General features: G+C 41.0%; 1 long non-coding RNA gene across 1 annotated transcript; it reads right to left on the bottom strand.

The window, feature by feature from the left end:
* Positions 1–588: 588 nt before the first annotated feature.
* On the bottom strand, positions 589–6,394 carry LOC124590567. The gene is made up of 3 exons (XR_006976630.1): positions 6,264–6,394; positions 843–941; positions 589–708 (listed from the first exon to the last, which is right to left on the bottom strand). It is a non-coding gene; the product is annotated as an uncharacterized LOC124590567 (long non-coding RNA).
* Between the last annotated feature and the right edge of the window lie 6,202 nt (positions 6,395–12,596).

Here is a 12,596-nt window from a genome sequence, read left to right as displayed (position 1 = left end):
CTGATCATGTCGATCGTTCCGTTGATCCAGAGCTCTATCGCAAACCGTTTACGTCATGTGCTACTGAATTGTGGTTTCTCGAGTTATTGCTCATCCAATTATAACAGTTCCTAAACAGGACGAGTTTGCGACATATGTACAGATGGCAATAGTAGCGTTACAGCCAAGCATATTGTAAGTGTAGCTTAATTTTGAATGCAGGGACAAATAATGGATTTAAATAGCTTCAATCAGTCCTCTTTTATGGCATGTTTACCACATGTCTTTCCAGAAAGTTGTTGGACCACCAAACATTTCTCGGCTACAGTTAAGTAGATGGCAATATACTTTCATATTCCGATAGCGTGAATTTCTTCTGAGTTTCCTTTAGTGTGATTAATGAAGCTTTTGTGATGTCCCTGTTGTTGGTAAAAAGGGTTTCGTCAGGAATATTGTTCAACGAGGTCATTGCAAAGGCTGTCAAAAAATTGGGGACGATTTGTTGGTTGGTAAGACAAGAAACCTAAGAGAAGTTTACCCAAGTAAATGCGTGATACTTTAGAGGCTTGGATTTCTAATTCGTACTTACTGGACAAGGACTTGCTTCGTTGGATGCCTTGGAACAAATATGATGATTACTTATCGCTCCTGGGAATGTCTCTTCACACTAGGAGTTCTCGATGATTGTCATCTCAGCATACTGCAGGTAGGGACTTATCATTTGAATACCTGCAAGAGTGCGGAACAACTGTTTGAATCAGTAGCTTTTCCAATCAGACTTTTTTCTTGTAAGAAATTAAATACCAGTACCAAACAGAAGTTAGCTATCGACAGGTGCTATTGAAGGGTGTAGGCTCACTTACCGTCAAAGCGATATCCCCAGCCATTGATCACAGCAGCCCATTCAGCGAATGTCTCGCTAACTTGTGATGCAGATGGCAATCGCACAGGCCTGATTTTGTCTGTGGACAAACCATCAGCATATCTCCATTACATCCACAGCACCGCCACAAGTCCACGGTTGTGAAAACTAAACTAAAATGTTAGAGATATCTGCTAGAAATTGGTTATAGCATGTTAATTGATTCTTCCGTCGCTTCTTGGTAGAACAACAAAATGATAAATGAAAAACACTATATTACTTATGTTCCTCTGAATCCTGTGGAATATTTGAAATACAATGATTTTCATTTATTGGTTATATTGCTTTTTTCACTAGTGATGACTTAATATTTTTGATACTATTGTGAATGGCCTACAAGTGACCCCTGCTTCGCCCCATGGAAAGACATCCGTGGAGATGTTGATGGAATGGCATGTAGTCGACACACCGAAACGTTACGTAAAAAGTAATAGTTTTTATCTTGCAGATATCTTAGCTCTTCTGAGGATATCATTGTGAATTCCTCCAAGAATAGTGATGCTTGTAAAATGAGTAACAATATTTCTTGCTTTTTTCTTTTAAATTACGTTTAATCGGTCTATACATACAATTGTTTTGGAATAACAACTAGCGATCTTGGTGATCAGTAAACGTGTCGGGGTGCCGCTGGTCCATCGATCAGGCAATGCTACACGTAGATGGAACATCACACGTCGGGTAGAATGTGCCGACTATTGCGTCAGGTTAAAAGAACATGTCTTGTAACCAAAGGAACATAACTTTGTAGCAGTAACTGCTCATTTCACAGGCAGTCTCCTTATGCTAAAACGACTTGGCTAGCCAACACGCTCAAATGAACCAATGGTTCATCACACTGCATCAGACACGCAATGGGAAACGGCGCCGAAGTATGTTTCTACATTGGTATGTGAGTTTTGGCTACTCATCTGGTATATTACGGGTGTTAATGATGCTGTGAAAAGTGGAGATTCCCTATCAGAAAAAATTGGGAATTAATGATCCAATATTGTCCATCTTAAGGACCGCAGGTAGCGCTTGTTAAGATAATCGTTGCAAATACTTTAGCAAACAACCACTGATATTACGAGCGTAATCCTCAGCAACGAGTTTCGTGAGTCTAGTTCCCGTCATCTGGCTGTCTAAGTTAATTCCACATTAGCAAGCATTCTCAAAAGCACACAAGATCAAAATTATCTGAAGCCCCGTTTTACTTTAGAATTGACAATACTAGATTCTCTTCTCAGCTTGTCCATGTTACCGCCCATCCACCAAAGCGTTTAATTTATGGAAGTTGTCATTTCTAAAAAAAGATGACGACTTCATGTCCAACTAATTTTGTTTTTATATTTTGACCTCATGAGCTTTTGAAGTGCTTGTTTATATAGAACTAACTTTACGTCTGCCGCTTCACTAAACCACATTGTCTTCTCTGACTTTTTGATGTGTTTTCCTTTAATCACATTTGTATGTTGTTACGCTCATTGCTCATGTGTAAATCTACACACTGTGCAAATAGTTAAATAGCTTTCTTTGACTTATGGAAACACCTCCTAATCTTTTCACACTAATTAAGCCCGTAGATGCATGGTATTTTCGGTAGGTACTTCTGACCAAATAGCGATTCTGGTAGCTGGAGTCAGAAGTATTTGTTAATACTGTCTTTTAGGCTCTAATGCTGTCACTTCCATAGAAACTTTCATCTTCTAGCACATATTTGTCCATTCCCAACAGAGAAGTCAAATACCAGAATTAATAGATTTAGCTTTAAAAATATTGCAATATAACGAAATATTATCATAGAAATTTTATCACCATCTTTAGCCCCTTAATGTTCTGACTTCCAAAAACACTGATACATTTATTAGTTTCAACCGAGAAGCCAAATGAAAATTTTCAGAGATTTAGCTTCAAAAGTGCTTTCATAATGAAATATTACCATAAAATCTTTCATCCCCAATTTCACCTCTTTAGGGGTTGAATTTCAAAAAACACTGAAACATGTATTTGTTTAATTTCCAATCGAGAAGCCAAATACAAATTTTCATAGACCTAGTTTTAAAAATGCTTTTACAATGAAGTATTTCTATAATTTTCATCTCTTATTTCACCCTTTAGATGTTGAATTCACAAAAACACTTAAACACCTTTTTTTTCACTGAAGCGCCAAAGAACCTGGTATAGGCATGCTCATTCCAGTACAGAGATATGTAGATAGGCAGAGGACAGTGATGCGGTCTGCAACGCCTGTACAAGACAATTGTCCGTCGCAGTTGTTAGATTGATTACTGCTGCTACAATGGCAGGTTATCAAGATTTAAGTGATTTTGAACGTGGTATTACAGTCGGCGCACGAACTCTGGGGCACAGCAAATGGTTCAAATGGCTCTGAGCACTGTGGGACTTAACTGCTGAGGTCATCAGTCCCCTAGAACTTGGAACTACTTAAACCTAAGTAACCTAAGGACATCACACACATTCATGCCCGAGGCAGGATTCGAACCTGCGACTGTAGCGCTTAGAACCGCTCGGCCACTCCTGCCGGGTGGGGCACAGCATCTCCGAGGTAGCGATGAAGTGGGGATTTTGCCGTACAACCATTTCACGAGTGTACCATGAATATCAGGAGTCCGACATCGTTGGAGCCGGAAAAAGATCCTCCAAGACCAGAACTGAAGAGAATGGTTCAACGTGACACAAGTGCAATCCTTCCGCAAATTGCTGCAGATTTGAATGCTGGGTCATCAACCTCCCAGATGAGCTTTCAGAGCCGAAGGCGCACTCAAGTACCCTTGTTAACTGTACCACACAAAGCTTTACGCCTCGCCTTGGCCCGTCATCACCGACAATGGACTGTTGATGACTGGAACAAGTTGCCTGGTCGGACGAATCTCGTTTCAAATTGTATTGAGCAGATGTACGTTTACGGGTTCAGAGACAACCTCATGAATCCGTAGGCCCTGCATGTCAGCGAGGGACTGTTCAAGCTGATGGAGGCTCTGTAATGGTGGGGCGTGTGCAATTGGCGGGTGACACGTACGTAAATATCCTGTCTGATTACCTGCATCCATTCATGTCCGTTGTAAATTCCGATGGACTTGGGAATTCCAGGAGAACAATAAGACGCCACACATGACCAAAATTGCTACAGAGTGGCTCCAGGAACACTCTTCTGAGTTTAAACACTCCGCTTGCCACCAAACTCCCCAGACATGAACATTACGGTGCATATATGGGATGCCTTGCAACGTGCAGTTCATAAGTGACATCCACCCCCTCGTACTCTTACGGATTTACTGACAGCACTGCAGGATTCATGGTGTCAATTCCCTCCAGCACTACTTCAGACATTAGTCGAGTCCATGCCACGTCGTGTTGCGGCACTTCTGCGTGCTCACGGGGGCCCTGCACGATGTCAGGCAAGTGTACCAGTTTCTTTGGCTCTTGGGTGAATTTGACTAAGAAGTCAAATACCAATTTTCGTAGATGTAGCTTTAAAATGCTGGAGTGGTTCTTTAATAGTAATTTATTTAAGAAACCTTTCACGCACTATTTCTGAAAATGCTGGAACACGCATTCCCCTTATTTCTGACCGACAAACCTGATACCAGTTTTCGTAGTCCTAGCTTCAAAATTGCCTCAATAGCGACATATTTTCGAAAAACCTTTCACCCCTTGTTTCACCCCCTTTGGGGTGGAATTTTGAAAAATCCCTTTTTATAGGACGTCTACAGTATGAGATCAACACCAGTCTTAAAATTTAAGTTTCTATCCTTAGCGGTTTGCGCTGGGCGATGATGAGTCCGTGAATGTCAGAATATTTCCTTGTACGTAGAAGAGATTAACTGAAACAACTTGCTGAGGGACTCAGACTGTCTAGCGGTTCTAGGCGCGCAGTCCGGAACCGCGCGACTGCTACGGTTGCAAGTTCGAATCCTGCCTCGGGCATGGATGTGTGTCATGTCCTTAGGTTAGTTAGGTTTAAGCAGTTCTAAGTTCTAGGGGACTGATGACCACAGATGTGCTCAGAGCCATTTGGGCCATTTTTGGACTCAGACTGTCGTACTGCGTTACTGACGATTATGCTCCTAATTTAAGTGGTTGTGTGATAAAGTGGTTATAACGATAATAAATTAGCGTTTAGCAGTTGCCCAATGCCAAAATTATGATGTTGGAGCTTCGTCAACTGAGCGAATACGTTGCATCAGCTGATTACGAAAAGCTTACAAATCATGCTGACTTAATCTGTGTCATACTTTTGCACGTGGAACGTGGAAGGGTGGAAGGTTGGTGGGTATCGTCCCATTGATGTCGTGGCCATTACAGAAATGGACAAGCTCGGACTGTCCAAGAACGAGACGGTCTTCCGTGCGCTTGTTAACGAAATCGTCCTTTCACCGGAGGAGATTTGGAAGAAACCACAGAAAACGTAAATTGGAGAACCAGAATATGATGTGAAGCTTGCTCCTCACAAATGTGTGTCCATTGTCTTTCTCGCGGCATCTCCATGCTCGGTGAAATTCTATTTGTGCATATAGAACTGCATTATACCAACTGAACAATGATTTATGCTGTATCTATATTTTGTATAGTTGCACGCTCTCGACGAAAATTGTGTACTGGAAACATTACCTCGTTCGACAACATCGTTGTAAACACGAATAAACATTTTTGAATCCGGTACTCCACTATAAGCAAATTGTGTTAGTTATTGATATTACTAAAAATGCTATTTACGAGGACAGAAATTATTCATGCAGACTTGGACTTGTGATGATTAATTAGTAAATGTCATGACTGTAAACCCATAGGGAAGTTAAGGTGACCATTCCTTTCTTTGCCTGTGGATAATCGTTTATGATCGAAACTGTTCAATAAATAAATAAAAACTGTCCATCTCAACACCTGTGGGAATTTTCGATTTTCTTTAAACATCGTGCTACGTTGTTATGACAGTCGCGATTCTACCGTAATTATTAAAATTAAATCACACATTTCAGAAGAGATAAAGATAAATTTTTGCATCTTTCATGAAGCGCTGGAATTACCTGAGCGTAAATGCTTTCATTTGCTACAGTTAGGGAAAAGGGTTTTCTTAGGGGGTAAATGGTGTTAGGCTAAAATATTAGTAGAAGTCACTCACGACGTGAAATTAATCAGCAAACTGATCTGTTAACTATACACTCGGATCGTAGAAGACAGTCTCAAAATACTGAAAATTTAGAGGTACATTATCAGAGAATCGAACAGTAGCGGATTTTAGGACTTGGTCACACACAAGGAATATATTGCATTCCTATGATTGCAATAGCTGTGTTTCCACTAAAAAAATTATAGAGAAAATAATTATTTGTAGTAATCTGTTATGTGAGTATTGTCTTACCTGTAAGCGTAACCATTTCAGAGAGACGCACAACGGCGACGTCAGAGGTGGTGGTGCTGCCATCGGACGAATAGTCGGGGTGTACGACGGCATCTGTAGATACCAGCGAGAGCGCGTCCTCAGGATATAAGTCCGATCAGATAGTGCCCAGGTTGATCGCGAATTGCCTCACCCTGCGGACAATATACCTCACCTGAGGAACCATTCTTAAGACAAAACCAGAAATCATTACAGAAGTACCTGGAGCGTCTGTCAAGTGTTTCATAGGATTCCAAAATTTCATCATCTTAGCGAACTCCCTACTTAGACAAACACTGCACGAAAAATATAGCCTATGAGAGATATCAGATTTTTGTTAACTTGGTTATCACATGAGTGCCATTAATGAGTATAGATCTACTGTTTTGAATTCCTTGTGCAGCGTGCTATTTTTTGCTTGGTCGTTTGGATTCAGACTCTAACAATATATGAAACTGCTTAATATTGATGGCAAGGACTAAACCTCTGAATTTGTATGTCAAAGAATTCTCGCTCTCTCTTTCTCTCTGGATGTTATGAATGTGTATTAGCTACAGCACAGAAGCCATCGATCTCATTCTGTTTTTATGAAAATGCTGTTCTGAAATCAAAACATTGTAAATCCTCTCCGAAACACGTTCTCTGCCTCTAAACATAATGATAGGTACCGCGGTGTCTCAGGAACGTTAGTTTTACTTATTAATTGGTCGAAATGTTTGTCTACAGTGATCATTTAACCTGTTGCGAAAACCATGATAAAATCAAGTAAAAATTTTTGTTGGATGATTTCTTCACGATTTTTGCATAAGGTGTAAACCAACAAGAATGTCTCGAATCGCTTCGTTAAACTTTTGGAAATCAATAAGTTTTAGAAAAATCTATTATCGTTCCTTTGCAGAATTTCGTAGTGGTTGTGCTTGTGAGAGCGACAATTCCATGGAGTTCGACCCTAAATAGGTAGTTGTTAAAAGAAATGGATACTGGGCGGAACATAATTGAAGATTAGTGACAGGTGACTCACCGTGAGACAGTAATCCTTAAAGCTTGTCGAAGAATGCAGTATGAATATTCAGATATGGAAAGATCTGTCGTTAATGTATTCCACTCAATTCACCCCAAAGCTTACGAACAGCCTCGTCTCAATTGGTGTAAGGAAATCCTCAAAAACAGTCGAACGAGAAAATGCCAAATCTGATTACAACAACTCCGTAGTAGACGAAACTCAGGTGTGGTACATTCGCTGGCAGCCGAAAACTAAGCGGCAATCAATTTGGCCGTTCCAAAATGCACCGAAACCAACAGTGGTTCGTTCACGAAATGATAGCAAGAAAATGATCGCTTTTTTCTCTGGTTAAACTATCTTTGAGCTACCACTGCTTTAGGGCAAGCATGCACAGAAAGCGGTCCGCCATTGTTCTGACGGTCGCCCGACCCTTACAGTTCGTTCTTGTAATGTTTTTAACTCAGTTTTTATTGCCTCTCGAAAAGGAGAGGGCGGGTCCCTGTGGAATTTAGTTCTTTTGAGTCACGCCAGTCTTGCTGGCATTAGGAAAGAGGTGTCCCAATCCGATAACATCCTGTGTCACAACATTTTATTTTTGAACTTGCGCACTTGCGCAACAATACAATCGCGGCAACATGACCTTCACCGGGGCCTGCGGGGAACGACAGTGCTAGGTGTTTTCTACAGTACATGCCATGGATCCGAGAGCTCCACGAACCGATTCATTAGTGCTCCGAACTTTTTGCAACGAAGGTAAGGGAGCACAGAAATAGGACTACATAAATATGTACCTTTTTTATTCTTTTTCATTCTTGCGGCCCTTACAGAGTGGTTTGCAGCCCACGGTATTAGTAAGTCTATATAACCCTGCTTTATAAGGTGGAAGAGCTGTTGATACTAAATAATATACAAAAATTTGTTTCCCACAAGCCATCTTTGGAATCAGTAAAAAACAATAGAAAATTTAGCATAATTCTTCATTACGATATTGGCAGGTGCCACACAGCACGTAAACCGTTAATTATTTGAGGGAAGAAAATGTCAAATTAATGGCTTATTGCCAGTAGACAGCTAATTTCATCACTACAAGGAGCTGTTAAAATCTTCTGAAACGCCTATTTTGAGATTAAACTTTGAACGCATGCGAAAGTATATAAACATTAAAGGCGAATACTTTGACTAACAACAAAATGATCTGTACCAAAATATGTTTTTGTTTTATTATCTTTATGCAAACTTAAAAGATGGCCCTTACTATACCCTTTTTTCCCAATACCGTAGGCCGGCTGTGGTGGCCGAGCGGTTCTAGGTGCTTCAGTCTGGAACCGCGCTACCGCTACGGTCGCAGGTTCGAATCCTACCTCGGGTATGGATGTGTGTTATGTCCTTAGGTTAGTTCGGTTTAAGTAGTTCTAAGTTCTAGGGACTGATGAACTCAGCTGTTAAGTCCCATAGTGCTCAGAGCCATTTGAACCACTTGAACCCAATACCGTATACCTGTTTTTCTGAGGGTTTCAAATATTTTGCCCTTCTGGGCCGACAGATCCTAAGGAAATATTTGGACCTTTCTTTTAAGTCTTTCTTAAGTTAACAAGCATAAAGCCAGAACTGCTTCTCTGGTACCTTTAGTTAAACTCTTGGTCATCTAACAGAATCTCTATTTTATTTTCTAACTTCATGTTTTTATTCAGGTTAGTAACATGGCTGCAGGATTGTGCATTATTTCTCACTTTCACCTTTCATTGCTGGCTTTGAGACAGTGTGGATGATATTCTTCTAAAAGTTCGATAGCATGTCTCCAGTGCCATTGATTGTACTCACTAACGTGAATAATCGTTTGATTACCACACACTACAGTGATTTTTAGATACACGGTGCCTATAATTAAATTACTATGTTCCGAGTGGTGCAGTGTGGGCTGCATACACTGCAGGACGCTGAAACTTCGTAAGTATGTTCATTAATCGGTGCGCTCGCCGAGTGCACTGAAAAACTAATAGTTCCACTTTCTGCCACCAAACGAGAATATGGCGCTGTAAACCGTCAAATTGCGGTGTGGATGCAGGAAAAGGGGAGGGACGTCGACAGTTGTTCATAGCATATCCAGTGTAATCAGAGCAATATGTCGTCGTATGCTATCCTTCAGACAGAAGAGTCCTGATACATCCTTGACAGACACGATCTTTCAGATACCCCCTACAACCAGAAGTCACATGGGTATTGCCTAGAGACGATGCGGTCGCTACCAAAGGTTTCTCGAGGCAATTTTTCACCTTACAAGAGACATGTGGTGTGGCCTCATCTTGCATGAAAGTAGTGATGTGGACACAGTTGCGTTCTTGTACAGCTGGAATCAAGTGTTGCACAAGATGGGTCTTATAATGCGCGGATGTCACTATTCACCTAACAGACCGGCGACGTACCATCTCCTCTCAGTAAATGCAGGAGCTTGTGAAACCACATCACACAGTCAAACAAGCTGAGTGCCATTGATGTTCTTGAGCAACATGTGCGACAGTTCTGTGCATTCACGGCACCGTGCAGAATAAAATGTGTCTCGCCCGCCCAAGGAATATTCGCCATGCATGCCAAAGAATGAAGGGCGAAGTCAATGCATTGTAAGCTGTCTTGGGGCTTCATCTGGTGCACATTCTGAAACATGTACGGTTATCAGATTAAGATACGCCGTAAAATCGTTTGAAGCATTGACCAGAGGAGAGACAATTCCTGTGACACAGCTCGAGCATTGACTGCAGAATTTGAGGAACGTGCTACGCCGTTGGCTATAGTTACAGCAACTTCATCAACAACTGCCATGGGTACAGACGCCTCCCTGCTGCTCCACATAATTCACCTGTTTCTTCAGATTTCTTGATTATATTCTTTACCTCTTTTATTGACATGAGGCTTCTTAGCAGCTGTTTCTGTCGGCGATATTCCCGCAATGCAACGCTGCTATTACTACCGTTCTGATAAAACAACTTTACCAGCACTGTGCGATCTTTTTCTTAGTAGTCATCGAGTTTTCTGCGGAAAATTTCACCCTTCTTAACCCTTGGCACCAACGATGACTTAAAAACAATAAAATTAAAGAATTTAACGCTTGTCACCAAGTGACAAACAGCATATTGACATCAGAACCGGAAGCATTTCACGTTCTGACTGTCTACAGCGCCATATTTTCACCCGGTGGTAGAAAGTGGAACTATTATTTTTCTGTGTACTCTGCCAGCACACCAACTGATAAACTTACCTACAACGTTTCAGCGTTTTGCAACGTATACAGCCCACACTGGAACACTCGGAACACCATCAGTTTAATTATAACGAACTCGTCTTTTGGGAAGAGTGTTATGTGGCCTTCCTGCTTTATTTGATCGCAAGTTTTCAAAAGTTATGTCCCCAGAATCGAGATCCATTTCCTCTCCTATTTCTTACATCCACATTTGTTTCGTTTGACCCAAGGGAGAGCATCACTAAGATGCTGAAAAAAAACTGAACTGGAAGAACGCTTGAATACAGGCGCCAATTATCGCGTGAAAAGCTACTTACGAAGTATCAACAAACAGTATTTAGTCAGTCCCCTACGTGTCGTCCCCTGCGGTGCAGTGAAGACAAGGTTAAGCTAATTACACCACTCAAAGAGGCATTTAAGCAAGAACGCTTCCAGCACTCCATACGCGAATCGAAATGAAAGCTACCTCGATATCTGGTACTATGAGGAGCACCCTCTGTCATGTGTTTCATAGCGTATTGCAGAATGTGTCTATAGACGTAGATTTATCTGTCGCACTTCTGCAGTTACCCTTTTTACAGTTGTCTATTCTTCCTCAGCTGAACTATAAACGGCCGGCCGGTGTCGTCGAGTGGTTCTAGGCGCTACAGTCTGGAACCGCGCCGCGCAACTCCTACGGTCGCAGGTTCGAATCCTGCCTCTGGCATGGATGTGTGAGATGGATGTTCTTAGGTTAGTTCGGTTTAAGTAGTTCTAAGTTCTAGGGGACTGATGACCACAGATGTTAAGTCCCATAGTGCTCCGAGCCATTTGAACCATTTTTGAACTATCAACTGTGATATTCAGTACTGCAGTATTTACGGGCTTAGAGAATTGCGAACGCACATCTTCTACTGTCAGTACTTCACTATCCCACTTATTTGAACGTTGACTCTTCCTGACGAATCTTTCAAACTTCAGGATACTCTTCATCATTCATAAATTGTGATATGAATGTGTACCTGTTCCCTGATACACCATACAATCCAGTATCATATTTTGAAATCAGAAATAAGCGATATTGTGGGCTTTAGATGAACCAAACTACGCACGATATCCTTTGACTCCGAGTCGCAAATACCACTTTGGGAGACTCTCTGCAGAACCTGGAACTAAAGTGGAGGAGTCTATGGCAAGCTGATGCTTTCAGGCAGTTGGCTGGCGTAATTGGCAACACACTGCCTGTGAAAGGCAGGGTCTGTGTTTATACACTGGAACGCAACTTCAGCTTCTTTCATATATTCAAAACAGCATATACTGTGCAAGGAATTACGTATATCATTCCCATGACGGCAAAACTATAGAGAAGTTCGGGATTGTACTGCCGCTTGCCGACGACTATTCCTTTTATGTGTCGTTTGCAAATTGAACAGAAACAGAGTAAAATGATATTGACTGGCGGAAAAACTGTGACATAATTCTATGGCCTCTAGGCTATGCAAAACAAAGATCGATTACAATCACTCAACCTATATCTATGGACTTCTTCATACAATAGGTTCTTTGTTCATCATAATTCAATTTTTGTCTTATACCAGTTGTTACTGATGTAAAGTAACCGAAACGTTTGGTTGCAACATAAAATTGCTTGAAATTATCCATCTCTTTTCTATCAGTCCAACTTTACTAACATTTACTGGAACAGAATCAACTCTTATTCGCAGTGACGCAATAGTTTTTGTGGTAGGACAGCTTCAACAAACTAAGCCCACAAGGCCTGATATGAGAACACTGCACAACATACATTTAGACAGTTTCTTTTTTTAAAAAAAGCATTCTTTTTTAAAAAAGCATTCTTAAGCAATTCAGGTATCGCTGTTTATCTACGAGGTCAAAATACGTCATAGGTAATTTCTTTTATCTAAAACACGATGTTTTACTTCATATTAAATTCAAACGTCGATAAAAATACCATAAGGACTTTTCCTTGGAAGAATCCGGTTTTTAATAAGTTATGTGTGCATCAAACTCAGGCTTTTTACTGCATGGTACACAGTCATTGTAAAAAAGCCTCTAAAGAAACTATTGCTTAATAGTT

Source organism: Schistocerca americana, chromosome 2 (assembly GCF_021461395.2).
Source record: "Schistocerca americana isolate TAMUIC-IGC-003095 chromosome 2, iqSchAmer2.1, whole genome shotgun sequence".
Classification (NCBI taxonomy): domain Eukaryota; kingdom Metazoa; phylum Arthropoda; class Insecta; order Orthoptera; family Acrididae; genus Schistocerca; species Schistocerca americana.
The sequence above is the reverse complement of the archived record's forward strand: the minus strand, read 5'-3'. Positions and strand labels throughout refer to the sequence as shown.